This window comes from Manis pentadactyla, chromosome 3, assembly GCF_030020395.1.
Source record: "Manis pentadactyla isolate mManPen7 chromosome 3, mManPen7.hap1, whole genome shotgun sequence".
Classification (NCBI taxonomy): Eukaryota; Metazoa; Chordata; class Mammalia; order Pholidota; family Manidae; genus Manis; species Manis pentadactyla.
In genome coordinates this window covers 6,633,516-6,660,871 of record NC_080021.1, presented here as the reverse complement: position 1 = coordinate 6,660,871, position 27,356 = coordinate 6,633,516, and positions in this window count along the sequence as shown.

Here is a 27,356-nt window from a genome sequence, read left to right as displayed (position 1 = left end):
TAGTTTTGCCCTCCTTGGATCCCTTGTCATGGGAGTTCTTTGTACCTCTCTGGTCTGAGAGGCCATTTCCTCCCCTAGTTTGGGGAAGTTTTCAGCAATTATTTCTTCAAAGACACTTTCTTTCCCTTTTTCTCTCTCTTCTTCTTCTGGTACCCCTGTAATGCAGATATTGTTCTGTTTTGATTGTTCATACAGTTCTCTTAAAATTCTTTCATTCCTGGAGATCCTTTTATCTCTCTGTACATCAGCTTCTCTGCATTCCTGTTCTCTGTTTTCTAGTCCATTAATGGTCTCTTGCATCTTGTCCATTCTGTTTTGAAGTCCTTCCAGAGCTTGTTTTATTTCTGTATTCTCCCTCCTTAGTTCTTGCATATTTCTCTACAAGTCCATCAGCATGGTTATGACTTTTGTTTTGAATTCTTATTCAGGAAGACTGGTTAAATCTATCTCCCCGATTCCCTTCTCAGGGGAAGATATAAAAGATTTTGAAGCTGTCTGGGTTAGTCTTGTCTGGATCAAATTTTTTGCCTTTTCATGTTGATAGGTGCAGTGTTGTGCTATTGAGTGTCAGCTGGGAGAGTCAAGACTCTTTCCACTTGGCTCATGGCCTTTCTTTACTGGGACAACTGCAACCCCTAGTGTCTTGTGTTGTATAATTGTGTGTAGACTGGGTCTCTGTTTCTTGCCAGGCTGGTATGGAGGAAGCTCCCTTGCTGTGGGCATGGCCAGTCTCAGGCTGCTGCTCTGCTATGGCGGGGCCCCCCATAGGGGTAATGGATGGGAGGATGTTTGGCTGTTTACCTCTGTGTGGGGTCTCAGAGCTGTTGCCCAGGGGGTTAGTGCACTTGGAGTTCCCTGGAATTTCCAGCTGCTGGACTGTGACCCGGGATGCTTCTGTCCAGCTTTGGGGTCCCTGTCCCTTTAAGACTTCCAAAAAGCACTCACTTTTCTTTGTCGCAGGGGCATCAGCTTTGGGTCCTGCTCACAGGTCTTACTGTCCTGCTTCCCTAGTTTCCACCACCCCACACATGCACTGTGTCTGCGCTCTGGTATGGATGGCTAGGTCTGGGTGTTTAGCAGTCCTGGGCTTCCTCTCCCTCCCCACTCCAGCTTCTCAACTCCCACTGGGAGCTGGGGTGAGGGGCCTTGGGTCCCACCGAGCTGCGGCTTGTATCTTACCCCTTTCACCAGGCGCTGGGTTCTCGCAGGTGTCGATGCAGTATGGCTGTTGTCCTGTGTCTTCTGGTCTCTCTTTTAGGATTAAGTGTATTTGTTGTATTTTCAAAAATATATATGTTTTTGGGAGGAGATTCCCACTGTCCTACTCACGCTGCTATCTTTGCTCCGCCTGTATTCATTTTATTTTATTTTGTTAAGTTATTTGTTTTGATTTTTAGATTCCACAAATAAATGAGATCCTACAGTATTTGTCTTTCTCAATTGGATTTATTTTACTTAGCAGAATACCCTCTAGGTCCATCCATGTTGTCACAAATGGCAAGATTTCATTATTCTTTTATGACTGAGTAGTATTTTATTGTATAAATATACCATGTCTTTTTTAACCATTTGTCCATCACTGGACAATTAGGTTTTTTCCATATCTTGCTTATTGCAAATAATGCTACAATGAACATAGGGAGGACTACATATATACATTTTTTTCCTATTACTTATTTTGTTTTGTTTGTATAAATTTCCAGAAGTAGAATTGCTGGATTATATGGTTCTATTTTAATTTTTGGAGGAACCTCCATACTGTTTTCCATACTGGCCATACCAATTTACATTACCATCAGTGTAGGAGGGTTCTCTTTTCTCCACATCCTGACCAATACATGTTATTTCTTGTCTTTTTGTTACTAGCCATTCTAACAGGTTTGAATTGATATATTTTTGTAGTTTTGATTTACATTTCTCTGCCATTAGTGATGTTGAGTATCTTTTCATGTGACTGTTGGCTATCTGTATGTCATCTTTGAAAAAATGTCTGTTTAGATCCTCTGACTACCTTTTAATTGGATTTTTTTGCATTTTTTTGCTTTTGCTATTGAGTTGAATGAGTTCTTTATATATTTTTGTGTTAGCCCTCATCAGATACATGATTTATAAATAATTCTCTCATTAAGTAGGTTACTTTCTCATTTTGTTGATTGTTTCCTTTGCTATGCACCCATCACCATTTTTTAAAATAGTCCCACTTATTTATTTTTGCTGTTGTTGTCTTTTCTTTTGGATTCTGATTCAAAAAATCATTAACTAGACTGATGTCAAGGAACTTACTGCTTATGTTTTCTTCTAGGAGCATTATGGTTTCAGGTATACATGCAACTGTAATCCATTTTGAGTTCATTTTTGTGTATGATATAAGATAGTGGTCTGGTTTCACCCTTTTACATGTGGCTGTTCAGTTTTCCCAACACCACTCATTAAAGAGTCTGTGCTTTCCTATTGTATATTCTTGCCTCCTTTGTAAATTAGTTGGCCATATATGTGTGAATTTATTTCTGGTTTCTCTATTCTGTTCTACTGATCTATGTCTCTGTTTTCATGCTGATACCATGCTACTTTGATGACTATATATTTGTAATATAGTTTGAAATCAGTGTGATACCTCCAACTTTGTTATTCTTTCTCAAGATTGCTTTGGTTAGGCCAGATTTTTTCTAGCTCCATATACATTTTAGGATCATTTGTTCTATTTCTGTGAAAAAGGCCATTCGGATTTTGATAGGACTTGCATTGAATCTATAGATTGCTTTGGATCATATGGATATTTTAACAGTGTTATTTCTAACAATATTGTAATATTTTCATGTGATTTTCTTTTTTGTGTGGTGGCTCTATCTAGTTTGGGTATCAGAGTAATGGTGGCCTCATAAAATGAGTTTGAAAGTGTTGCCTCCTCTTCAAATTTTTGGAAAAGTTTGAGAAGGATATGTGTTAAATAAATATTTTTTTAATGTTTGGTAGAATTCACCATCTGGTGATTTTTCTTTTGCTTTTGGGGAGATTTTAAGTACTTATTCAGTCACTTACTAATAATAAATCTATTCAGATTTTATATTTACTCATGTTTCAGTTTTGGGAGATTGTTTCTAAGAATTTATCTATTTCTTCCAGGTTGTAAAATCTTTTGCCATAATATATTCACAGTAGTCTCTGGTGATCTTTTCTGTGTCTGTGGTACCACTTGCAACTTTCTGTCTTTCATTTCTGATTTTATTTGAGCCTTCTCTCCTTTTTTCTTGAGGAGTCTAGCTAAAAGTTTGTTAATTTCATTTCATTTCTTTTCGAAGAATCATCTCTTAGTTTCATTGATGTTTTCTGTTGTATTTTAGTCTCTATTTCATTTATTTCCTCTCTGATTTTGTTATTTCCTTCCTTCTACTAACTTTGGGCTTTATTTGTTCTTTTCTAGTTCCTTGAAGTGTAAAATTCAATTCTTTATTTGAGATTTTTCTTGTTTATTGAGGCAGGCCTATATCCCTATGAACTTCTCACTTAGATCTACTTTTGCTGTGTCCCGTAAATTTTGGTAAGTTGCATTTTCATTCACTTCAAGATATCTTTAATTTCTCCTTTGATTTCTTTTTTGATCTATTGTTTGTTCAGTAGCATATTGTTTAATCTCCACATTTTTATGATTTTTCCAGCTTTCTTCTTGTAATTTATTTCTATTTCATACCATTGTGTTTACAAAAGATGTGCAATATGATTTCAGTCTTCCTAAATGTATTGATATTTGTTTTGTGTCCTAACCTATAATCTATCCTGAAGGGTGTTCCATGTACATTTGAGAAGAATGTGTATTTTGCTGCTTGTGGATGGAATGTTCTGTATATATCTATTAAGTCTACTTGTTTAATGTGTGGTTTAAGGCTGATGTTTTAAAGTTGTTTTTCCATCTGGATGATCTATTCATTGATGTAAATAAGGTATTAAAGTACCCTACTATTATTGTTGCTGTCAGTTTCTTCCTTTAGATTTAAATTTTTGCTTTATATATGTAAGTGCTCCTATGTTGGGTGTATAAATATTTACAAAAAAGAAAAAGTATAGATTTTTCTCATACATATTAATTAGCTACATAACATTTACACCATGGGAAATATTATGTGTAAAAAAATTAGCAGCACTGGGTTTTTAAGATGGTGACTTTCAAATGATAGTGTTGGATGAAGATGGATTGCTAAAGATCAGCAATGATTAATTAAAAGCTAAACAGTGTATAGAACAGGTCACATTAGGGAAGGTGGTGGAAAATGGAGGAAGATTTAGCAAATTTTGGGTTATTTCCAATATATATTGTTTTTTGGTTTATGGGGCTTTTCTTCAAAAAAGAATGATAAAAGAAGAAATGCCTCTTTAGCTTCTTTAATCCATTTCCCTATATTCAAAGACTACTTTTAACGCTTACTTAGAGCCTTTTCTGCATATTAAAGCTGATGGGAATCTTTTCTTTCATGAAAGAATTCCTGCATTATTCTCAGAATCAAAATTTAATATTCATTTACTCTTTTTCAATAAGTTCATGTATTCAGTAAACATTGTTGAGCATGACTACTTTATGCCAGAAGATAGATAAAAGAGGAAACAGGGAAGTATATTCCCAATTAAAATAAATCATGAACAAAGACATGGAAACTTTGGGTGTATACATTATGTACTGAAAAAGTGGAGCAGAATTATGAGTCAGCTCTTCATAGGAAACCCAGAAATGCTTCAGAGTAAACATAATGCTTTCTGAAGAAACTAGAACATTTATCTCAGGCAATTTTGAATGTTTATTACATAGAAATTATAAAAACAATGCAAATTGGAAATATCCAGAAAGCTTCATGGAGGTGAATAGGTTACTTGTAATAGCTATAACTAGCCTTGTTCTGAGTAATAGAATACTCAGAAGAAGAGTGACTTAAACAGCATAGAGGTTTATTCCTTGTCCTGGTACACATAAGCAGTTCAGAGCTACTACAGTTGTTTCATAATTATCAGGGACCCAAGATCCTTACACATTACTAATCCATTATTCGCAATTCACAGCTTCCGACTCCTAGGCCAAGATGGCTATTCCATAGCAATCATCAAATCTGAATCCTAACCAACAGAAGGACAAAGGGGCAGGGGAAGATACACACAGTATATTTATTTGTTTTTTATTTCTCTGTTTGCTTATTTATTCATTCATTCATTCAGTGTGTGTGTGTGTGTGTGTATGTGTATGTCTACTGGGTTCCAGTTGCCTATTTGTTAGGCCTTCCTAATTTAATAATGAGAAAAACTGACTTATATGAACTGATTCTATATGGTAGGAAATGGCTAGGTTTTATGTATGTGTTCACATACCGATATATGAACATATATATTTAATAGATTCATTATTGGGGGGGAGGCAGGTGATAGATGAGCCTTGATTTTTACTTTATGTAACCAACCTTTTGAAAACCACATTAGGTGGAAAAGATCATTAATTTTATTTTGCACGTGCTAATTTGAGGTGCCTTTCAAAAATCTAGAGGAAATTTTGGTTATTAGGAGCAAAGAGGAGCAATCAGGAATAAAGACAGAAATCCAAGTGCTATTTGCTATTGGCATGAAAAAAGTAATTGCACAGAAGAACTGACTTACGACATGGTTTAGGGCAAACCTATAATGTGAGAAGAGAGGAGGGCCTAATTAGGGAATGACTGCCTACTCCCACTCCACTACACAAAGCTGGCTTCACAGATACCTTCACCTTTAACTTAACTTTAGTCATTAGCAGTATTTCAGTAGAGCAAACAGAGTTATGTATCTCAGCTTGCTGACCTCTGACTCTCTCACATCCAGTAACCAGCAGATATTGGGTACTTAGCCATTATTGTTTACCTTTTTAACTTTGTTCACTTCAGTGCATATTTATCAGTAGGTTGTTACAAATGCAGTACTGTGCTATACGTAGGAATAGCAAATCAGAGTCCCTGACCTGAAGAGGCTTATAATCAAAAGTGGGGAATTCTCCCAAATACACCAGAGATAAACTCCAAGGTCATCCCAAAACACCCTGATGTTGAATGCAACATGTATATGTGTGAAGTTAAGCTTTTTGGGGGGTGCGGGAGTGGAAACAATTTATAAATATCAAAAGATACATTTGTCTATCTGTGACTCACCAAATATGGAGAATGATTGACTTAGTTGTGGAGTTGTATATGAGAACAGTTTTTTGAGGGGATATTATTGGGGCACCTGGAGAAAGATTAAAGCTAAGATCAGGAAAAGGCTGTTACTCAGGAGTTGTTACCTGCCTAACTAGAAGGAAGTCAGGCAAGGGGGGAGGAAAGTGACTCTCAAAGGAAACAGGTGAAGCAAAGGCATTGATAAGCAGCAATCTGTGGTGAGCTATAAGCACTTTCTTTTAACCAGGACATGAATAAAAATGAAAAAGTTGAGGAGTTTAACAAGCAGTGATAGGACAGATGATGGAGGACTTTGTATATTATGTCAAGTGTATTGAGATCAGATGGGGAATCATTTAAAGATTATATGTAATCAGTAATACAGTACTATATTGCATGAAGAGTGGATTGAATGAGGTGAGAATGGACCAAGGTTAGTTGGGGTATGGTAATAAAGTGAGCATTCTGGCACTATCACCACCCATGAGGAAATCATCTGGACTCAAATTGTCCATTTGGTGCCCTTTTGAGCAAGTCTGAAGGGAGTCATTGAAATGCCTGCACACACTGTGTTCTCTGGTTTAAGCTTTCAGATCTTAGGACATTTATTCAGACTGTGGGAATGGTAATAAAGTGAGCATCTGGCACTATCCTCACCAACATTTGTTGTTGTTTGTCTTTTCGATGATGGTGTGAGGTGGTATCTCATTGTGGTTTTAATTTGCATTTCTCTGATGATTAGTGATGTGGAGCATCTTTTCATGTGCCTGTTGGCCATCTGGATTTCTTCTTTAGAGAACTGTCTATTCATCCCCTTCTCCCATTTTTTAATTGGATTATTTGCTTTTTGTTTGTTGAGGTGTGTGAGCTCTTTATATATTTTGGATGTCAATCCTTTATAGGATCTGTCTTTTATGAATATATTCTCCCATACTGTAGGATACCTTTTTGTTCAATTGATGGTGTCCTTTGCTGTACAGAAGCTTTTCAGCTTGATATAGTCCCACTTGTTCATTTTTGCTTTTGTTTTCCTTGACCAGGGAGATATATTCATGAAGAAGTCACTCATATTTATGTCCAAGAGATTTTTGCCTATGTTTTTTTCTAAGAGTTTTATGGTTTCATGACTTACATTCAGGTATTTGATCGATTTTGAATTTACTTTTGTGTATGGGGTTAGACAGTGGTCCAGTTTCATTCTCTTACATGTAGCTGTCCAGTTTTGCCAGCACCATCTGCTGAAGAGACTGTCCTTTCCCCATAGTATGTCCATGGCTCCTTTATCTTATATTAATTGGCCATATATGTTTTGGTTAATGTCTGGAGTCTCTATTCTGTTCCACTGGTCTGTGGCTCTGTTCTTTTGCCAGTACCAAATTGTCTTGATTACTGTGGCTTTGTAGTAGAGCTTGAAGTTGGGGAGCGAGTTCCCCCCCCACTTTATTCTTCTTTCTGAGGATTGCTTTGGCTATTCTGGGTCTTTGGCGGTTCCATATGAATTTTTGAACTATTTGTTTCAGTTAATTGAAGAATGCTTTTGGTAATTTGATAGGAATTGCATCGCTTTGGGCAGAATGGCCATTTTACGATATTAACTCTTCCCAGTCAGGAGCATGGGATGAGTTTCCATTTGTTAGTGACCTCTTTAGTTTCTCTGAAGAGTGTCTTGTAGTTTTCAGGGTATAGGTCTTTCATTTCCTTGGTTCGGTTTATTCATAGGTATTTTATTCCTTTTGATGCTATTGTGAATGGAATTCTTTTCCTGATTTCTCTTTCTATTAGTTCATTGTTAGTCTATAGGAAAGCCACAGATTTTTGTGTGTTAATTTTGTATCCTGCAACGTTGCTGAATTCCGATATTAGTTCTAGTAGTTTTGCAGTGGAGACTTTAGGGTTTTTTATGTACAATATCATGTCATCTGCAAATAGTGACAGTTTGACTTCTACTTTACCAACCTGGATTCCTTGTATTTCTTTGTTTTGTTTGATTGCTGTGGCTAGGACCTCCAGTACTATGTTGAATAACAGTGGGGAGAGTGGGCATCCCTGTCTTGTTCCCAATCTCAGAGGAAAACCTTTCAGCCTCTCGCTGTTCAGTATGATGTTGGCTGTGGGTTTATCATATATGGCCCTTATTATGTTGAGGTACTTCCCCTCTATGCCCATTTTGTTGAGAGTTTTTATCATGAACGAATGATTTTTCAGCATCTATGGAGATGATCGTGTGGTTTTTGTCCTTCTTTTTGTTGATGTGGTGAATGATGTTGATGGATTTTCGAATGTTGTACCATCCTTGCATCCCTGGGATGAATCCCACGTGGTCATGGTGTATGATCTTCTTGATGTATTTTTGAATTCAGTTTGCTAATATTTTGTTGAGTATTTTTGCATCTACATTCATCAGGGATATTGGTCTGTAGTTTTCTTTTTTGGTGGGGTCTTTGCCTGGTTTTGGTATTAGGGTGATGTTGGCTTCATAGAATGAGTTTGGGAGTTTTCCCTCCTCTTCTATTTTTTGGAAAACTTTAAGGAGAATGGGTATTATGTATTCTCTGTATGTCTGATAAAATTCCGAGGTAAATCCATCTGGCCCGGGGGTTTTGTTCTTTGGTAGTTTTTTTATTACCACTTCAATTTAGTTGCTGGTAATTGGTCTGTTTAGATTTTCTGTTTCTTTCTGGGTCAGTCTTGGAAGGCTGTATTTTTCTAAGAAGTTGTCCATTTCTCCTAGGTTCCCCAGCTTGTCAGCATATAGGTTTTCATAGTATTCTCTAATAATTCTTTGTATTTCAGTGGGATCCGTCGTGATTTTTCCTTTCTTGTTTCTGATTCTGGTGATGTGTGTTGACTCTCTTTTCCTCTTAATAAGTCTGGCTAGAGGCTTATATATTTTGTATATTTTCTCAAAGAACCTGCTCTTGGTTTCATTGACTTTTGCTATTGTTTTATTCTTCTCAATCTTAGTTATTTCTTCTCTGATCTTTATTGGGTCCCTCCTTCTCCTGACCTTAGGCCTCATTTGTTCTTCTTTTTCCATTTTTGATAATTGTGACATTAGACTATTCGTTTGGGATTGTTCTTCCTTCTTTAAATGTGCGTGGATTGCTATATACTTTCCTCTCAAGACTGCTTTTGCTGCATCCCACAGAAGTTGTGGCTTTGTGCTGTTGTTGTCATTTGTTTCCTTATATTGCTGGATCTCCATTTTAATTTGGTTGTTGATCCGTTGATTACTTAGGAGCATGTTGTTAAGCCTCCATGTGTTTGTGAGTCTTTTTGCTTTCTTTGTACAATTTATTTCTAGTTTTATACCTTTGTGGTCTGAAAGGTTGGTTGGTAGGATTTCAATCTTTTTCAATTTACAGAGGCTCTTTTTGTGGCCTATTATGTGGTCTATTCTGGAGAATGTTCCATGTGCACTTGAGAAGAATGTGTATCCTGTTGCTTTTGGATGTAGCATTCTATAGATGTCTATTAGGTCCATCTGTTTTAGTGTGTTGTTCAGTGCCTCTGTGTCCTTACTCATTTTCTGTCTGGTGGATCTGTCCTTTGGAGTGAGTGGTGTGTTAAAGTCTCCCAAAATGAATGCATTGCATACTATTTCGTCCTTTAATTCTGTTAGTATTTGTTTCACATATATTTGTGCTCCTGTATTGGGTACATATTTGTTTATAATGGTTATATCCTCTTGTTGGACTGAGCCCTTTATCATTTTGTAATGTCCTTCTTTATCTCTTGTTACTTTCTTTATTTTGAAGTCTATTTTGTCTGATACTAGTATTGCAACACCTGCTTTTTTCTCTCTGTTGTTTGCATGAAATATATTTCTCCATCCCTTGACTTTTAATCTGTGCATGTCTTTGGGTTTGAGGTGAGTCTCTTGTAAGCAGCATATAGATGGGTCTTGCTTTTTTGTCCATTCTATTACTCTGTGTCTTTTGATAGGTGCATTCAGTCCATTTACATTTAGGTTGATTATTGAAAGATATGTACTTATTGCCATTGCAGGCTTTAGATTCGTGCATACCAGAGGTTCAATGTTAGCTTGTTTACTATCTTTCTGTCTCACTTAACTAGCTTATTGAGCTGTTATAAACATAGTCTGATGATTATTTCTTTCACTTCTTTTTCCTCCTCCTCCATTTTTCATATGTTGGGTGTTTTGTTCTGTGCTCGTTTTAGAAGTGCTCCCATCTAGAGCAGTTCCTCTAAAACACCACTGTAGAGGTGGTTTGTGGGACGCAAATTCCCTCAACTTTTGCTTGTCTGGGAATTGTTTAATCTCTCCTTCATATTTAAATGATAATCGTGGTGGATATAGTATCCTTGGTTCAAGGCCCTTCTGTTTCATTGCATTAAATATGTCATGCCATTCTCTTCTGGCCCGTAAGATTTCTGTTGAGAAGTCTGATGATAGCCTGATGCATTTTCCTTTGTAGTTAGCCTTTTTTCTCTCTCTGGCTGCCTTTAATACTCTGTCCTTGTCCTTGATCTTTGCTATTTAATTATTATGTGTCTTGGCATTGTCCGCTTTGGGTCCCATCTCTCGGGAGTTCTGTGTGCCTCTGTAGTCTGAGCAACTATTTCCTCCCCCAGTTTGTGGATGTTCTCAGCAATTATTTCTTCAAAGACACTTTCTATCCCTTTTTCTCTCTCTTCTTCCTCTGGTATCCCTATAATGTGGATATTGTTCCTTTTGGATTGGTCACACAGTTCTCTTAATATTGTTTCATTCCTGGAGATCCTTTTATCTCTCTCTGTGTCAGCTTCTATGCTTTCCTGTTCTCTGGTTTCTATTCCATCAATGGCCTCTTGCATCTTATCCATTCTGCTTATAAATCCTTCCAGAGTTTGTTTCACTTCTGTAATCTCCCTCTGGACAGCTGTAATCTCCCTCTGGATGTCTGTAATCTCCCTCCGAACTTCATCCCTTAGCTCTTGCATATTTCTCTGCATCCCCATCAGCATGTTTATGATTTTTATTTTGAATTCTTTTTCTGGGATACTGGTTAGGTCTGCTTCTGCAGATCCTTTCTCAGGTGTTGTTTGAACTATCTTGGACTAGACTAAATTTTTTTTGCCTTTTCATGGTGATACTGGTGGCTGTAGACAGGTTGCAGGTGTGTCAGCAGGGAGAAGAAAGTCCTTTCCTGCTTTCTGGATGCCTTGCCCTTCTCTGCTGCCTGTGATGGTTACCCGCACTCCTGGAGCAGCCACCAGGTTAGTCCCCTAAGCTGCTGTGGGCCGGGTCTCTGTCAGAGCAGCACGGAGCCCTGCGGGGAGTGGCAGCCACGCTAGGTGTGCTCCTCCGTGCTAGCAGCACCCCTTCCAGGCAGCTTTGTGGCAGTAGCAGCCTTAGGGTCTCACCTGGGCAGCTGTGCTTTGGGCTGGGATTCCGGTCCACTGCTGGGAGTGTACCTGCTCCTTCTGGCTCCGCTGCAGGTGCACGCGGTGCTCTCCTGCATGGGCCTCTACTGCACTCCTCTGGCTTCACTGCTGCTGGTGCATGCAAGCCGCACCTGGGCTGTTCGGTCATGCTGCTGCAGGCTCGCACAAGCCTCTCCTTGTCCCGTCTGGTACCTCTGGTGCACGGATCTGCTCCTGGTCCCTTCTGGCGCTGCCATCCCCTGTACACACTTCAACTCTCCTGCTACTGGGCCAGTGTGTCGGGGTCTGCACCAGTTGGAGGAATGACTGGCAGGCTGCTTAGTGCCGTGAGGGGCTTCAGAGCTACACTGCCTCCCCGGGGTTTAGGGAACCTAAGTTTCCCCAGGATTCCCAGCTGCTGGCTATGTGTGCCAGGACAACTTCGTCCAGCCATGGGGTCCCTGTCTCTTTAAGACTTGTAGAAAGCACTCACTTTTCTTTTGTCTCAGGGGTGCCGGTTGCGGGGACCTGCCCACAGGTTTTGCTTTTCCATTTCTCTAATATCCAGCACCCCATGCACCTTGTGTCTGCGTTCCAGGTGCGGATTTCTAGAGCTGGTTGTTTAGCAGTCCTGGGCTTTCACTCCCTCCCCATTCCGACTCCTTTCTTCCCACTGGGTTTTGGGGTGGGGGAGCATTTGGGTCCCGCCTTGCTGTGGCTTGTATCTTTCCCCCTTTGTGTGATGTTGAATTCTTACAGATCCAGATGTATCCTGGCTGTTGTACTGCATCCACTGCTGTCTCTTTTAGGAATAGTTGTATTTATTGTATTTTCATAAATATATATGTTTTGGGGAGGAGATTTCCTCTGAACTACTCATGCCGCCATCTTCCCATGATCCCCTATTTTATGTGATCTTTAATAGGACATAAATGTGTGTTTTTTCTCTTTACCACTGTAAATATAGTAATATTTGGAGCATTTCCTATGAAATGGGAACAGATAAGTTATGCACTAGTAGTGTGAAACATGATGGGAACTCTTTTTGCATGACTTTTCTGCTTCCACTTCATAGGAAAACTTCCAAATATAGTCTCTGTCTTTGCAATTTCATCACCTGTCTCCATAATCTTTCTTGAACCTAATCCAATTGGGTTTTTATATTTGAGACTATCATTGTTCAGAATATCAGTTAATGCTGCTTATCAAATCCAGTGTTAGATTTTTAGCCATCATATTCTTGACACAGCATTTGACGTATAGCCAAGCCTCTCCTTGAACTTCTTTATGTGCTTTCAAAGGTCTTCTTCACTTCTGGTGCTTCTGCTTATTTTCAGTATTCTTTTATGGATCTTTCTCACTTTCACCACTTCTCAGAACATCATGTTGCATCAAAGCTCAATCTTTTGATCTTACCTTTTCTCTCCTCTCTTCCCCACCCCCCATGGAATCCTATTCAGTATTATGGCTTTAAATACTGTCTGTTAAATGATGACTGTTAAAGTCCTATTGCCATCTTTGATTTCTCTCCTGGATTACAGTCCAGCATTTTCAAGGACCTGTATTATTTTCCTATGGCTGCTGCAACACATTACCATAAACTAGGCAGCTTTAAGCAATAGACGTTTATTCTCACACAGTCTGGAGACCAGAAGTCTAAAATCACAGTGTCAGCAGAGCTGCACTTGCTCGCAAGTTTCTAAGGAAGAACTAGAGACTTCATTGCTTTTCTAGATTCTCATGGCTCCAGGCCTTCCTTGGCTTGTAGGTATGTAATTCCATCTTGGAGCAATCCTGAGCTCTGAAAAAACTCCTCCTGTTGCCTGTGATATCTAACCCCATTTATTGAATATTTATCTTCCTTTATATTTAAAAGGCTCCCTATTGTTTCCTCTGCATGACTTCCTCTGGGTCTGTCCACAACCCAACTCTTGTGTGTATACTCTTGTTTTTCTCTGTAATATTATTTTCCAATGAACTGCTAATGCTCAGTGGCTTTTTTGCATCCTTTATTCAATTCTTTCTCACAACACCAAGAACCCATCTCTAGTAACAACCTCATCTTGAGATCCTTAACTTAATTACATCTGTAAAAACTCTTCTTTAAAAATAAGGTCATATTCATGGTTTCTTGAAAGAGGACATACCTTTCAGTAGTCCACCCTTCAATCCACAATAATCTACCTTTACCCCCTAAAATTCATGCACATTTCACATGCAAAATACATTATTTCATCCCAGTATCCAAAAGTCTCAACTCATTAGAGAATCAACTCTAAGTCCAAAGTCTCATCTAAATAAAAGTCCCAAAATGTATTTATCAAAATAATTTAAATCAAGTATAGGTAAGATTCTGGGCAGGATCAATCTTGAGCAAAATTCGTCTCCATCTAAGGACTTGTGAAACTAAAAAACAAGTTCACTTCTTTCAAAGTACATAGTGGGACAGACATAGGGTAGAGATCCCATGCCAAAAGGAAAAAAATGAAAATAATAAAGAGGCCACTGGTCCCAAGTAATTTTGAAATCAAGCAGAGCAAATTCCTCTCAATATCAAGGTTTTAAAACAATCCTCTGGCTTCATATTCTGTCCTCCAGTGTAGGCTGCAACTCCTGGGCCACAGTAGATCTCCTAGCCTCTGAGCCATTATGAAAATTCATTATAGCAGTTGTAAGTGATAAATGCATTGTTCAACATCTTCACTTATATGCATCTCAAACATAACCTCTCTTAAACAGAGCTCTTAACTTTACATGTCTTCTTCCCTACCAACTTTATTTCCCACTCACTATTTCCCACAATAGTAAATGGCAATAATTTCTCCAGCTGCTCAGACCAAAAATGTCTAGGAGTCATCTCTGACTCTCTTTTCTCACATTATGCATTCAACCCATCAGCAAATCCTGTTGACTGCCTTCAAAACATTATCTGAATTTGAGCACTTTGAGATATACTTTCACTACTTCACTCGTGGTACAAATTTCCTTTGTCTTCTAGCAAGTAGAAATGCAGGATCTGAACCTTGTTTTGTTCATCTGTTTGGTGATTCCCCACACCTACCTCATTACTTTTCTAAATCATACATTTCTTACCCCATACAAAGGACGTATGCATGAAGATATTTTTTGAGCTATAAAACTGTAGTATTTCCACACTCACTGACCTGGTTTAAACTAAGAAAAACTGCATAATATAAAGAAGGAGGTATGGTGTGGTATCTTAACTCCTTGGTATGAGAATTAATATAAAAACTCATGATAAAGTCACCCTGATCTACATTTGACCCCCAAACATCTAACCCCACCAAAGCAAATAGAGACTTTTTAAAGAACAGGTTATGTCATGGTTCTCTCTCTGTAAAGTCCTCCAATATGTATTAAAATATATTTATTTATAAAACATGTGTTGGTGATACTAAGGTAACCATAATATTACATTTAAAAAATTACTAATATTTGTTTAATATGTGGTAGGTTCTGGATGATAATCGCTCATTCATTCATAATCATTCATTTGTAATTGTTTAACATCCACTAAATGCCAGGCACTCTCGCAGATATTTGTAATTCAATAAACATGATAAACAGTATGTAAATAAAATATAATTTCACTGAAAGATTATTGTAATGAATTAAATTAAAACAAATTTAAAGACTGTATAAGGACTGAAAATTTGGCTATGCTGTTTTTATAGACTAAGTGGATGGGCCCTAATCTTTACATATATTATTTTCTCAGTCTTTACAACAACTTGAAAATGTAGGTATTATTTCCAATTTAAAGAGAGGTTTGCTGAGACTTAGTGAGGTTAATAATGTGCCCAACATCATGCAACCAGTGAAAGGAGAATCAGAAACTGATTTCTCAACTTTATTTTATTTTGTTTTTTACTAATACATTGCCAAGCCATTCATATTAGTTTCTGTGTGTTACCTTTTCAGGATTCAACAATCAATAGGGTAGGGTCCTCCTTTGCCTGAAAGAACTTAAAGTATCTCCATGAACACATCCATTTACTTACCAATCTGTTTATCTATCTATGTACCTACCTATCTACCTACCATCTGTTTATCATAATTAATATAAGAAAAAATGCTATTTTCAGAATCTCTGACAAAATATGGTTATTTTTTCCATTCAAAGTTAGTAATTCTTACCTGTAATCCTTGACTAGCATAACTCTTACACTGGCAGGTAGATGGTATGATCCACTAAAAGAGAAACTGATTTCGATGTATAACAGTCTTAGGATTGACTTTCCACTTACCGTGTGTATGACATTGAGGTAGTCATGTACCCTGTTTGTAATTCATCTTCCTCACTCGAAAATGGGGAGGAAAATGTTTACCTCTAAGTGCATTTATGATGATTAAGTGAGACAACAAGTATTCAATGCTTAACAGATAGTAAGTATTTGGTAATTAATAGATCTTTACCCCTTAATGGGAAAATCTTTTAACCTTCATATGCTTTAGTTTCTTCATGTGTAAAATAGGAATAATAATTTCCATGTCTTAAATTGAGTTATTTTGAAGATAAATATAATATCTGCTATATATAGAAACTAAAAAATACTATATATTGAACCCCAATTAGAGATTTTAATATTTAGCAGTTACTCTGCTAGCTGCCTATAATTCTCAAAAGCAGTCTAAAATGAGATGCTAATTATCCCATTACAGGTAAGGAAACTGAGGCATGGAAGGATTCTGTGTCATACCTCATTTGTGATTCCCAGGATTATGCAGAGAGTATGTGAGAGCTAGAATTCAAATGGAGGCACTCTGGCCCCAGCATGTACATTTTCAAGATTATTTTCTGCTCTATTGTGCAGATGTAATGTGGCAGCCAGAATGCCAGATTACTGTTTTAGATGTTTCTTAATTCCAGAATTTTCTTCTGTATAAGTTGATGAAAAAATATATAATATTTATATGAAATATAAAGATATATATTAATATATACATTTATATATGTGTAAATATATATATTTACACCAACAGGATTTCATTAAAGAAAACCTTTTAAAGTTTTGTTTATTTGGTTGGTGGTTCTTTTGAATTAAAAAGAATACAAAGTATGAAGGCTTAACTTTAATCATCAATTCCCTTGGTTGACTCAAAAAAATCCTAATGTGTGAAAAGAAATCCTGTGTAATATCATATAGTTTCTGATCCTGTCTAGCTCTTAAATCCTCAGAAGTAGCTTTGAAAATTTAAATCCATTTATATTTTCTAAAGACAAAGAAGAGAGGCATCAGCATATCATGTAAATTCATATTTAGAGATAAAACCTCAGATTGTAAACAGCAGTGATGACTTAGTAGTACTGAAATTATAAAGTTTCAAGATTCCTGGAAGACATCAATATTGTTTTATGAGGAAGCGAGCCTCAGGGGAAACAAAGGAGTTACTGTGGAGGTCAGCCAAGTAGATCAGGGATGTGACCTCATGGCCTCTCCCCAGCCACTTCCTGGGTGGGCTCTCCTAAAATGAATTGCTTTGCTTCTCTGAGTCACACATTCCTTATTTATAAAAGGTCATAATAATGCATTCTTTATAGGATTATTAGAAGGACCCATTGAAATTATGAACGTAAGCTTTTTTTAACTATAAAATAATAAAGTTTGCTCAAAATCACTGGTTTGATTTAAAGCGGTCTGCTTGTAAAGGAGCAGGCCCATTAACTGGCTTCACTAACTAAGCTGTCTATAATAAGAACCAAAGAACTCAGGAGTAAGTGATAGACTCATGCAAAGTGACAATGACATATAGAGGCTGTAAAAGTGTGATAGTGAGAAATAAAACTAAAACAGTAAGACTTATGCAAAGTCAGGCTTCACTAAAGGACAGAAAAAACGGCTTGGGGGTGGGGGTATGTCTGATGAAGTTAGGAGAGCTGTTAGTGTCGCCAGGCTGTGTTTAACAAGGCAGTATCAATGCTATGTTTAACACCCTGGTGACATACCAACTAGGAATAAACTGGGAAAAACAAAAGCAAAGCTGTGAAAGGGCCTGAGGGAACTAGTAGATAAGAGTGAAATATAGGAAAGTAGTTGTTAGAGCTAGATCTCTAGTACAGGTAAATGTCATGGTACACTATTTGAACAGCCATCTTCCAAAAATTTTTTTTTTCCTCTGCATGATATTGCATGTTCTTTAGATTTGAAAGAAGTAATTAATTTTTCCATTGTTGCTGTAAGGACATAATGGTGTCTCCTATACAATATACTGATGCCAACAGTGATCCTAATTCTGCCCTCGGGCCATCATCTAATGTCTCTTTCCTATTATTTTATCATTTTTGTATTTTATTCTCTACCCAGAGAAAGTCTCAGCTGCTGCTTATTGTGTCTTCCAAAAGAGGTGAAATAATCACTTGGAGGCAAATATCAGAAGTAAGTTCAAGATATTAGGAGCAATCTTCTAAAAACCCAGTATAAATGTTATTTTTAATCATAATTGATCAGAATGTCATTGTCAGAACTCATAAAGATGTTTATGATAATGATTCAAAGTAATTTATCCCTCCAAATACATGACAAAGTAACAGAATTATAGGTGGCATCTTAACTGGTCTCTCTCTGCCTATAGACTGTGCTGCCTCTGGGCCAGCCTCTCAGCTGCCAGAGAGAAGGTACTAAGATGCCAATTGGGTTGTCCCTCCAGGCTTAAACTCTTCTAAGAATCCTCCAGAAATCTGTAAGGAAGTGCCACCTCCTTAATTTAGTACTAGGCTGATCCATGGTCTGTTTTTCTTCTTTTTCTAAATTTTCTTTGTAACCTTTTTGGATTAACTTCTTGTGAGACATGAGGGGTCCTGGGAATGGATTGATTCAGGTTCCCACATTTATATTACTTGAGACAAAGAGAAAAAAGACTTTACTGGCATTAAGCTTTATGTTCATTTACACCCTTCAACAAATCCAGTAGTTTATCATAGTATATTTGCTCATAAATGCTCCTGGAAATTGTATCATTCTATGACCCCAGAACCTTGAAAAATATCAGGTATATGGGATAAATGTTTGTTGGATAAGGACATTGAATGAATTTTTAAATAAATTACATTTCTGAGAAAAATATTAAAATTCTGGGCAAAGAAAAAAGTTATTTGCTATGACAGAAAATAGTCCAGAATTAAAGCACATGAATTCTGTTCCTAGCTCTGTCATTCTCTGTGTGACTGACTACTTCAGGAAGTCTCTCTCCTTAATTTCTATAACCCTCAGCTTCAATCTTGAGTTGTGTTCTGCTCCTTAAGAGTTATCATTTCTTAGGGAACATCATTCTCTTTCCTTCTATTCCGTACAATCTCTCTAAGAGAATCTCTTTACTAACCTCATTATTCTACTATCTCTGAAATTTGTATTTTCATCCTAGACTGTATGACCATAATTAACTAAACAAATATTTTAGAGTACTTTCCATGTGCTGGGCACTGTCCTCTAAATATATCACATATTTGACAGGTTCAAAATTGAACAAGTTATTTTTACCAAAACAAAATCTTATGAAGATATTTTCTATCCCTGTCAATGATAATGTGGCCTAGTTGTCTAAGTGAGAAATCTTAGAATCTTTCTAAATTTCCCTTTCTTCCCTGACATTTAATACAAATTACTCCATTGCTAATCTTTAGGTATCATGCAAAGTCACCCCCTTCTCTCAATTCACTGCTACTGACTTCAGCCTCTATAAACACTCCTCAGTGTTGCTATAACTACTGTCTGTATGTATCACATCACTCTAAAATCCACCCTCTTCATACTTGTTATGGTATTCTTAAAAAAAAAGCATACACACATATATGGACAATATGTGATTATGTCACCTTCTTGCCTAAAATCCACAAGTACCTTCCTAGAGCTTTCAGGGTGAACTTCCAACTCCCCAGCATAGCTCATGGTGCTCTCCAGGGACCGTGCTCCACTTCCTGCTCTATATCAACTCCTGTTGTTTCTCAGTTCAACCTGCAGGAGCAACGCCAGTGTGTTTCAGCGTGCTTTGTTGTTTTACACTCCTGTAGATTTACATATCCACACACCTCTGAATTAATTGTTCTTCTCTCTCTCATCTTCCTGGTTAATTCCTATTTATCTTCAAGATTACAGAAGGGAACAATACATATTTATAGAATTGAACTGATTTAGAATGTGGTATGGCAGAGTGGACAAAGCACTATACAAATACTATTATGCCAACATCCCATTTTCTGCTTTTCCATTATAATAGTGAGGAGAATTAAGGAAGTTACCTAACCTCTCTGTATTCCAATCTCCTAATCTATAAAACAACGTTGTCAATTCACGGAATGGGAACCCTTCTTTCTTTGTAACGACCCTAACTTTAATGAAAATCCAGTGACTCATTTTGATCTCATCACATGCTCAACAAACAAGCATATGAACTAATTCTGAAGCACAGAAATGTCATTTTGTACAGCTAAAGATGTAAGGGGCAATGATTAATTTCAGTTTTACAGTGTAGGCATTGTATTTTATGGTTATTGAGAGCTCTCACAATACATTCTCTGGGCTAAGGAAAATGAAGAACTGAACACTTTTTTTTTCTGTGAATGTTGCTAAAGAAAGAATATATGCAGCAAAGGTTATTGATAGGTAATTAAGTAATTCAATTGCCACTATATTCCAGCATGACGTTAGATTAGAGAATGAGTAAGTATAATTAAAATTGAGTTTCTACACTTTGATAACTCATCTTCTATGACTTAAAATCTCTATTTATAACAATAACAGATTGTGTTCTGTTGGGGAAAAACATTTTAGTTTAAACAGGGGACATAAAGGAAGATATAAACATTTCTATCATTGTCTTCCTAAAGGCTTCTCTGGACCTCCTTCTCTATTACTTAAAGTAGAGTGGCTGGAGCCCTTCTCTGTTTCCCAGTTTTGATTGACGAAAGATAAAAGACTCCAGTAGTAATGGAAAATTACCAGGCAAATTGTAGTCTCCATACAAAAGTTGTACCTTTTTGTAAAGAGTCCATGAATGGATGAAATGCTGCTTTTATGTAAAACACATCAACTACAAAAAGCCCTTGGTAACTGCTTCTCCAGTTAAACTAAATTTGATTTTGACAATTAACTTCATTTGTTCTTTCAGTCTATCTTTAGGGAGTAAAGTTTTCAAAGCCTTTCCAGTGGGGATGAAAAGATCAGATGTCAGAAGATTAAAATTGAATAAAGATGATATTTGTCCTGGAATAGTTTGGCTGTTCATCAGAAAAAAAAAAAAAAAACCAATGGCTAGAATTCTACCAAAAAGTTACTGGACTATAAACAATTCATATAATCATTCATTCATTTCCTTAGCCAGCCATTAAAAAGGATCCAGAAATAAAATCTATGAAAAAGTGTTGAAAACTTAAGAAAAACCCTGAAAAGAATTGCAGAGGTGCAGCCAAGATGGCAACGTGAGGAGAGCAGCGGAAATCTCCTCCCAAAACCACATATATTTATGAAAATATAACAAAGACAACTCTTCCTAGAACAGAGACCAGAGGACACAGGACAACATCCAGACCACATCCACACCTGCGAGAACCCAGCGCCTGGTGAAGGGGATAAGATACAAGCCCTGGCCCGGCAGGACCCAAGCACCCCTCCCCAGCTCCCGGCAGGAGGAGAGGAGTTGAAGCGGGAGGGAGAGGGAGCCCAGGACTGCTGAACACCCAGCCCCAGCCTTCCGGACCAGAGCACAGACACAGTGCATGCATGGGGTCCTGGATAATAGGGAAACAGGGCAGCAAGACTGGTGAGCAGATCCCTGAGGCTGGTGCCTGAGGACAAAGAAAAGTGAGCAGCATTTTTTTTTTAATTTTTTTTTTTTTTTGGCGAGTGCTTTTTGGAAGTCTTAAAGGGACAGGGACCCGAAAACCAGATGGAAGCATCCTGGGACACTTAGTCCAGAGGCAGGGAATCTGGGGATCTCTGGGCACTCTAAGCCCCTGGGCAGCAGGGAGCATGGAGGCCCCTCATGGAGATAAATAGCGTCCCAGCCGCTCCCCCTCCAACATGGCCCCGCCATTTTGGAGCAGCAGCACGAGCCAGGCCACGCCCACAGCAACAGCGGAGATAAACTCCATAGCAGCCGGGCAGGAAGCAGAAGCCCTGTCTGCACACAGCTGCCCAGCACAAGCCACTAGAGGTCGCTGTTCTCCCAGGAGAGGAGGGCCACAAACCAACAAGAAGGGAAGTTCTTCTAGAAATCACTCATCCCAGCTCTGCAAACTATTTCTATCACCATGAAAAGGCAAAATTACAGGCAAACCAAGATCACAGAGACAACACCAGAGAAGGAAACAGACCTAACCAGTCTTCCTGAAAAAGAATTCAAAATAAAAATCATAAACATGCTGATGGAGATGTAGAGAAATATGCAAGAGCTAAGGGATGAAGTCCGGAGGGAGATCACAGATGCCAGGAAGGAGATTACAGAAGTGAAACAAACTCTGGAAGGATTTATAAGCAGAATGGATAAGATGGAAGAGGCCATTCATTGATGGAATAGAAACCAGAGAACAGGAATGCATAGAAGCTGACATAGAGAGAGATAAAAGGATCTCCAGGAATGAAACAATATTAAGAGAACTGTGTGACCTATCCAAAACGAACAATATCCATATTATAGGGGTACCAGAAGAAGAAGAGAGAGAAAAATGGATAGAAAGTGTCTTTGAAGAAATAATTGCTGAAAACTTCCCCAAACTGGGAGAGGAAATAATCGAACAGACCACGGAAATACACAGAACACCCAACATAAAGGACCCAAGGAGGACAACACCTAGACACATAATAATTAAAATGGCAAAGATCAAGGACAAGGAAAGACTTTTAAAGGCAGCTAGAGAGAAAAAGGTCACCTATAAAGGAAGACCCATCAGGCTATCATCAGACTTCTCAACAGAATCCTTACAGGCCAGAAGAGAATGGCATGATATATTTAATGCAATGAAACAGAAGAGCCTTGAACCAAGGATACTGTATCAAGCATGATTATCATTTAAATATGATGGAGGGATTAAACAATTCCCAGGCAAGCAAAAGTTGAGGGAATTTGCCTCCCACAAACCGCCTCTACAGTGCACCTTACAGGGACTGCTCTAGTTGGGAGCAGTCCTAAAAAGAGCACAGAACAAAACACCCAACATAAGAAGAATGGAGGAGGAGGATTAAGAAGGGAGAGAAGAAAAGAATCTCCAGACAGTATATATAACAGCTCAATAAGCGAGCTAAGTTAGGCAGTAAGATACTAAAGAGGCTAACCTTGAACCTTTCGTAACCACGAATTTAAAGCCTGCAATGGCAATAAGTACATATTTTTCAATAGTCACCCTAAATGTAAATGGACTGAATGCACCAATCAAAAGACACAGAGTAATAGAATGGACAAAAAAGCAAGACCCATCTATATGCTGCTTACAAGAAACTCACTTCAAACCCAAAGATATGCACAGACTAAAAGTCAAGGGATGGAAAAAAATATTTCAGGCAAACAACAAAGAGAAGAAAGCAGGGGTTGCAGTACTAATATCAGACAAAATAGACTTCAAAACAAAGAAAGTAACAAGAGATAAAGAAGAACACTACATAATGATAAAGGGCTCAGTCCAACAAGAGGATATAACCATTCTAAATATATATGCACCCAACACAGGAGCACCAGCATTTGTGAAACAAATACTAACAGAACTAAAGGGGGAAATAGACTGCAATGCATTCATTTTAGGAGGCTTCAGCATGCCACTCACCCCAAAGGATAGATCCACCGGGCAGAAAATAAGTAAGGACACGGAAGCACTGAACAACACAGTAGAACAGATGGACCTAATAGACATCTATAGAACTCTACATCCAAAAGCAACAGGATATACATTCTTCTCAAGTGCACATGGAACATTCTCCAGAATAGACCACATACTAGGCCACAAAAAAGAGCCTCATAAAATTCCAAAATACTGAAATTCTACCAACCAACTTTTCAGACCACAAAGGAATAAAACTAGAAATAAATTCTACAAAGAAAACAAAAAGGCTCATAAACACATGGAGGCTTAACAACATGCTCCTAAATAATCAATGAATCAACGAACAAATTAAAATAGAGATCAAGGAATATATGGAAATGAATGACAACAACAACACAAAGCCCCAACTTCTGTGGGATGGAGCAAAAGCAGACTTAAGAGGAGAGTATATAGCGATCCAGGCACACTTGAAGAAGGAAGAACAATCCCAAATGAATAGTCTAATATCACAATTATCAAAACTGGAAAAAGAAGAACAAATGAGGCCTAAAGTCATCAGAAGGCGGGACATAATAAAGATCAGAGAAGAAATAAACAAAATTGAGAAGAATAAAACAATAGCAAAAATCAATGAAACCAAGAGCTGGTTCTTTGAGAAAATAAACAAAATAGATAAGCCTCTAGCCAAACTTATTAAGAGAAAAAGAGAATCAACACAAATCAACAGAATCAGAAATGAGAACAGAAAAATTACGACAGATTCCACACAAATACAAAGAATTATTAAAGACTACTATGAAAACCTATATGCCAACAAGCTGGAAATCCTAGAAGAAATGGACAACTTCCTAGAAAAATACAACATTCCAAGACTGACCAAGGAAGAGACACAAAAGTTAAACAAACCAATTACGAGCAAAGAAATTGAAATGGTAATCAAAAAACAACCCATGAACAAAATCTCTGGGCTGGATGGATTTACCTCAGAATTTTATCAGACACACAGAGAAGACATAATACCCATTCTCTAAAGTTTTCCAAAAATAGAAGAGGAGGGAATACTCCCAAACTCATTCTATGAAGCCAACATCACCCTAAAACCCAAACCAGGCAAAGACCCCACCAAAAAAGAAAATTACAGACCAATATCCCTGATGAATGTAGATGCAAAAATACTAAATAAAATATCACCAAACCGAATTCAACAGTATATCAAAAGGATCATACACCATGATGAAGTGGGATTCATCTCAGGGATGCAAGGACGGTACAACATTCGAAAGTCCATCAACATCGTCCACCACATCAACAAAAAGAAAGACAAAAACCACATGATCATCTCCATAGATGCTGAAAAAGCATTTGGCAAAATTCAACATCCATTCATGATAAAAACTCTCAACAAAATGGGTATAGAGGGCAAGTTCCTCAACATAATAAGGGCCATATATGATAAATGCACAGCCAACATTATACTGAACAGCGAGAAGCTGAAAGCTTTTCATCTGAGATCGGGAACAAGACAGGGATGCCCACTCTCCCCACTGTTATTGAACATAGTTCTGGAGGTCCTAGCCACGGCAATCAGACAAAACAAAGAAATGCAAGGAATCCAGATTGGTAAAGAAGAAGTTAAACTGTCACTATTTGCAGATGACATGATACTGTACATAAAAAACCCTAAAGACTCCACCCCAAAACTACTAGAACTGATATCGGAATACAGCAAAGTTGCAGGATGCAAAATCAACACACAGAAATCTGTGGCTTCCCTATACACTAACAATGAACCAACCGAAAGAGAAATCAGGAAAACAACTCCATTCACAATTGCATCAAAAAGAACAAAATACCTAGGAATAAAACCTAACCAAAGAAGGGAAAGACCTATACCCTGAAAACTACAAGTCACTCTTAAGAGAAATTAAAGGGGACACTAACAAATGGAAACTCATCCCATGCTCATGGCTAGGAAGAATTAATATCGTCAAAATGGCCATCCTGCTCAAAGCAATATACAGATTTGATGCAATCCCTATCAAATTACCAGCAACGTTCTTCAATGAACTGGAACAAATAATTCAAAAATTCATATGGAAACACCAAAGACCCCGAATAGCCAAAGCAATCCTGAGAAAGAAGAATAAGTGGGGGGGATCTCACTCCCCAACTTCAAGCTCCACTACAAAGTCATAGTAATCAAGACAATTTGGTAGTGGCACAAGAACAGAGCCACAGACCAGTGGAACAGATTAGAGACTCCAGATATTAACCCAAACATATATGGTCAATTAATATTTGATAAAGGAGCCATGAACATACAATGGTGAAATGACAGTCTTTTCAACAGATGGTGCTGGCAAAACTGGACAGCAATATGTAGGAGAATGAAACTGCACCATTGTCTAACCCCATACACAAAAGTAAATTCAAAATGGATCAAAAACCTGAATATAAGTCATGAAACCATAAAACTCTTAGAAAAAAACATAGGCAAAATCTCTTAGACTTAAACGTGAGGGACCTCTTCTTGAACATATCTTCCTGGTCAAGGAAAGCAAAACCAAAAATGAACTAGTGGGAGTATATTAAGCTGAAAAGCTTCTGTACAGCAAAAGACACCATCAATAGAACAAAAAGATACCCTACAGTATGGGTGAATATATTTGTAAATGACAGATCTGCTAAAGGTTTGACATCCAAAATATATAAAGAGCTCACCCACCTCAACAAACAAAAAACAATAATCCAATTAAAATATGGGCAGAGGAACTGAACAGACAGTTCTCCAAAAAACAAATACAGATGGCCAACAGATACATGAAAAGATGCTCCACATCGCTAATTATCAGAGAAATGCAAATTAAAACCACAATGAGGTATCACCTCACACCAGTAAGGATGGCTACTATCCAAAAGACAAACAACAACAAATGTTGGCGAGGCTGTGGAGAAAGGGGAGCCCTTCTACACTGCTGGTGGGAATGTAAATTAGTTCAACCATTTTGAAAAGCAGTATGGAGGTTCCTCAAAATGCTCAAAATAGACTTACCATTTGACCCAGGAATTCCACTCCTAGGAAATTACCCTAAGAATGCAGCACTCAAGTATGAAAAAGACAGATGCACCCCTATGTTTATCGCAGCACTATTTATAATAGCCAAGAATTGGAAGCAACCTAAGTGTCCATCAGCAGATGAATGGATAAAGAAGATGTGGTACATATACACAATGGAATATTACTCAGCCATAAGAAGAAAACAAATCCTACCATTCGCAACAACATGGATGGAGCCAGAGTGTATTATGCTCAGTGAATTAAGCCAAGCGGAGAAAGAGAATTACCAAATGATTTCACTCATCTGTGGAGTATAAGAACAAAGGAAAAACTGAAGGAACAAAACAGCAGCAGAATCACAGAACCCAAGAATGGACTAACAGTTACCAAAGGGAAAGGGACAGGGGAGGATGGGTGGGTAGGGAGGGATAAGGGGGTTAAAAAGAAAGGGGGTGTTATGATTAGCATGCATAATGGGGGGTGGGAGAAAGTGGAGGGCTATACAACACAGAAAAGACAAGTAGTGATTCTACAACATTTTGCTATGCTGATGGACAGGGACTGTAAAGGGGTTTGTGGAGGGGGACCTGGTATAGGGGAGAGACTAGTAAACATAATATTCTTCATGTAATTGTAGATTAATGATAACAATTAAAAAAAATAAAGAAAAGGGGGATTACTCCCTGATAGGATAAAACTAACTGTAAATCAACGATTAATGCATGCTTGAAATATCCGTAATTGTGATCATTTAAAGGGTGTCAGATGATCAGCTATGGAAATACATTTTTCTGAAAATATTCCTTCCTCTTAAAAAAAAGAAAAAAAGCAGTTCCTGTATGGTGATCTCCATAAGTTTTTCACAATGATATAAAGGGCATATCAAAGTGTGGGCAAAGTGTTTGTGTTTATACAGAGGATCAAAGCCTAATTTGGCTACCCAGAAAACGATTTAAGATACGATATGAAGAAGAACTTCCAGCATCAACATTCTCTGGAA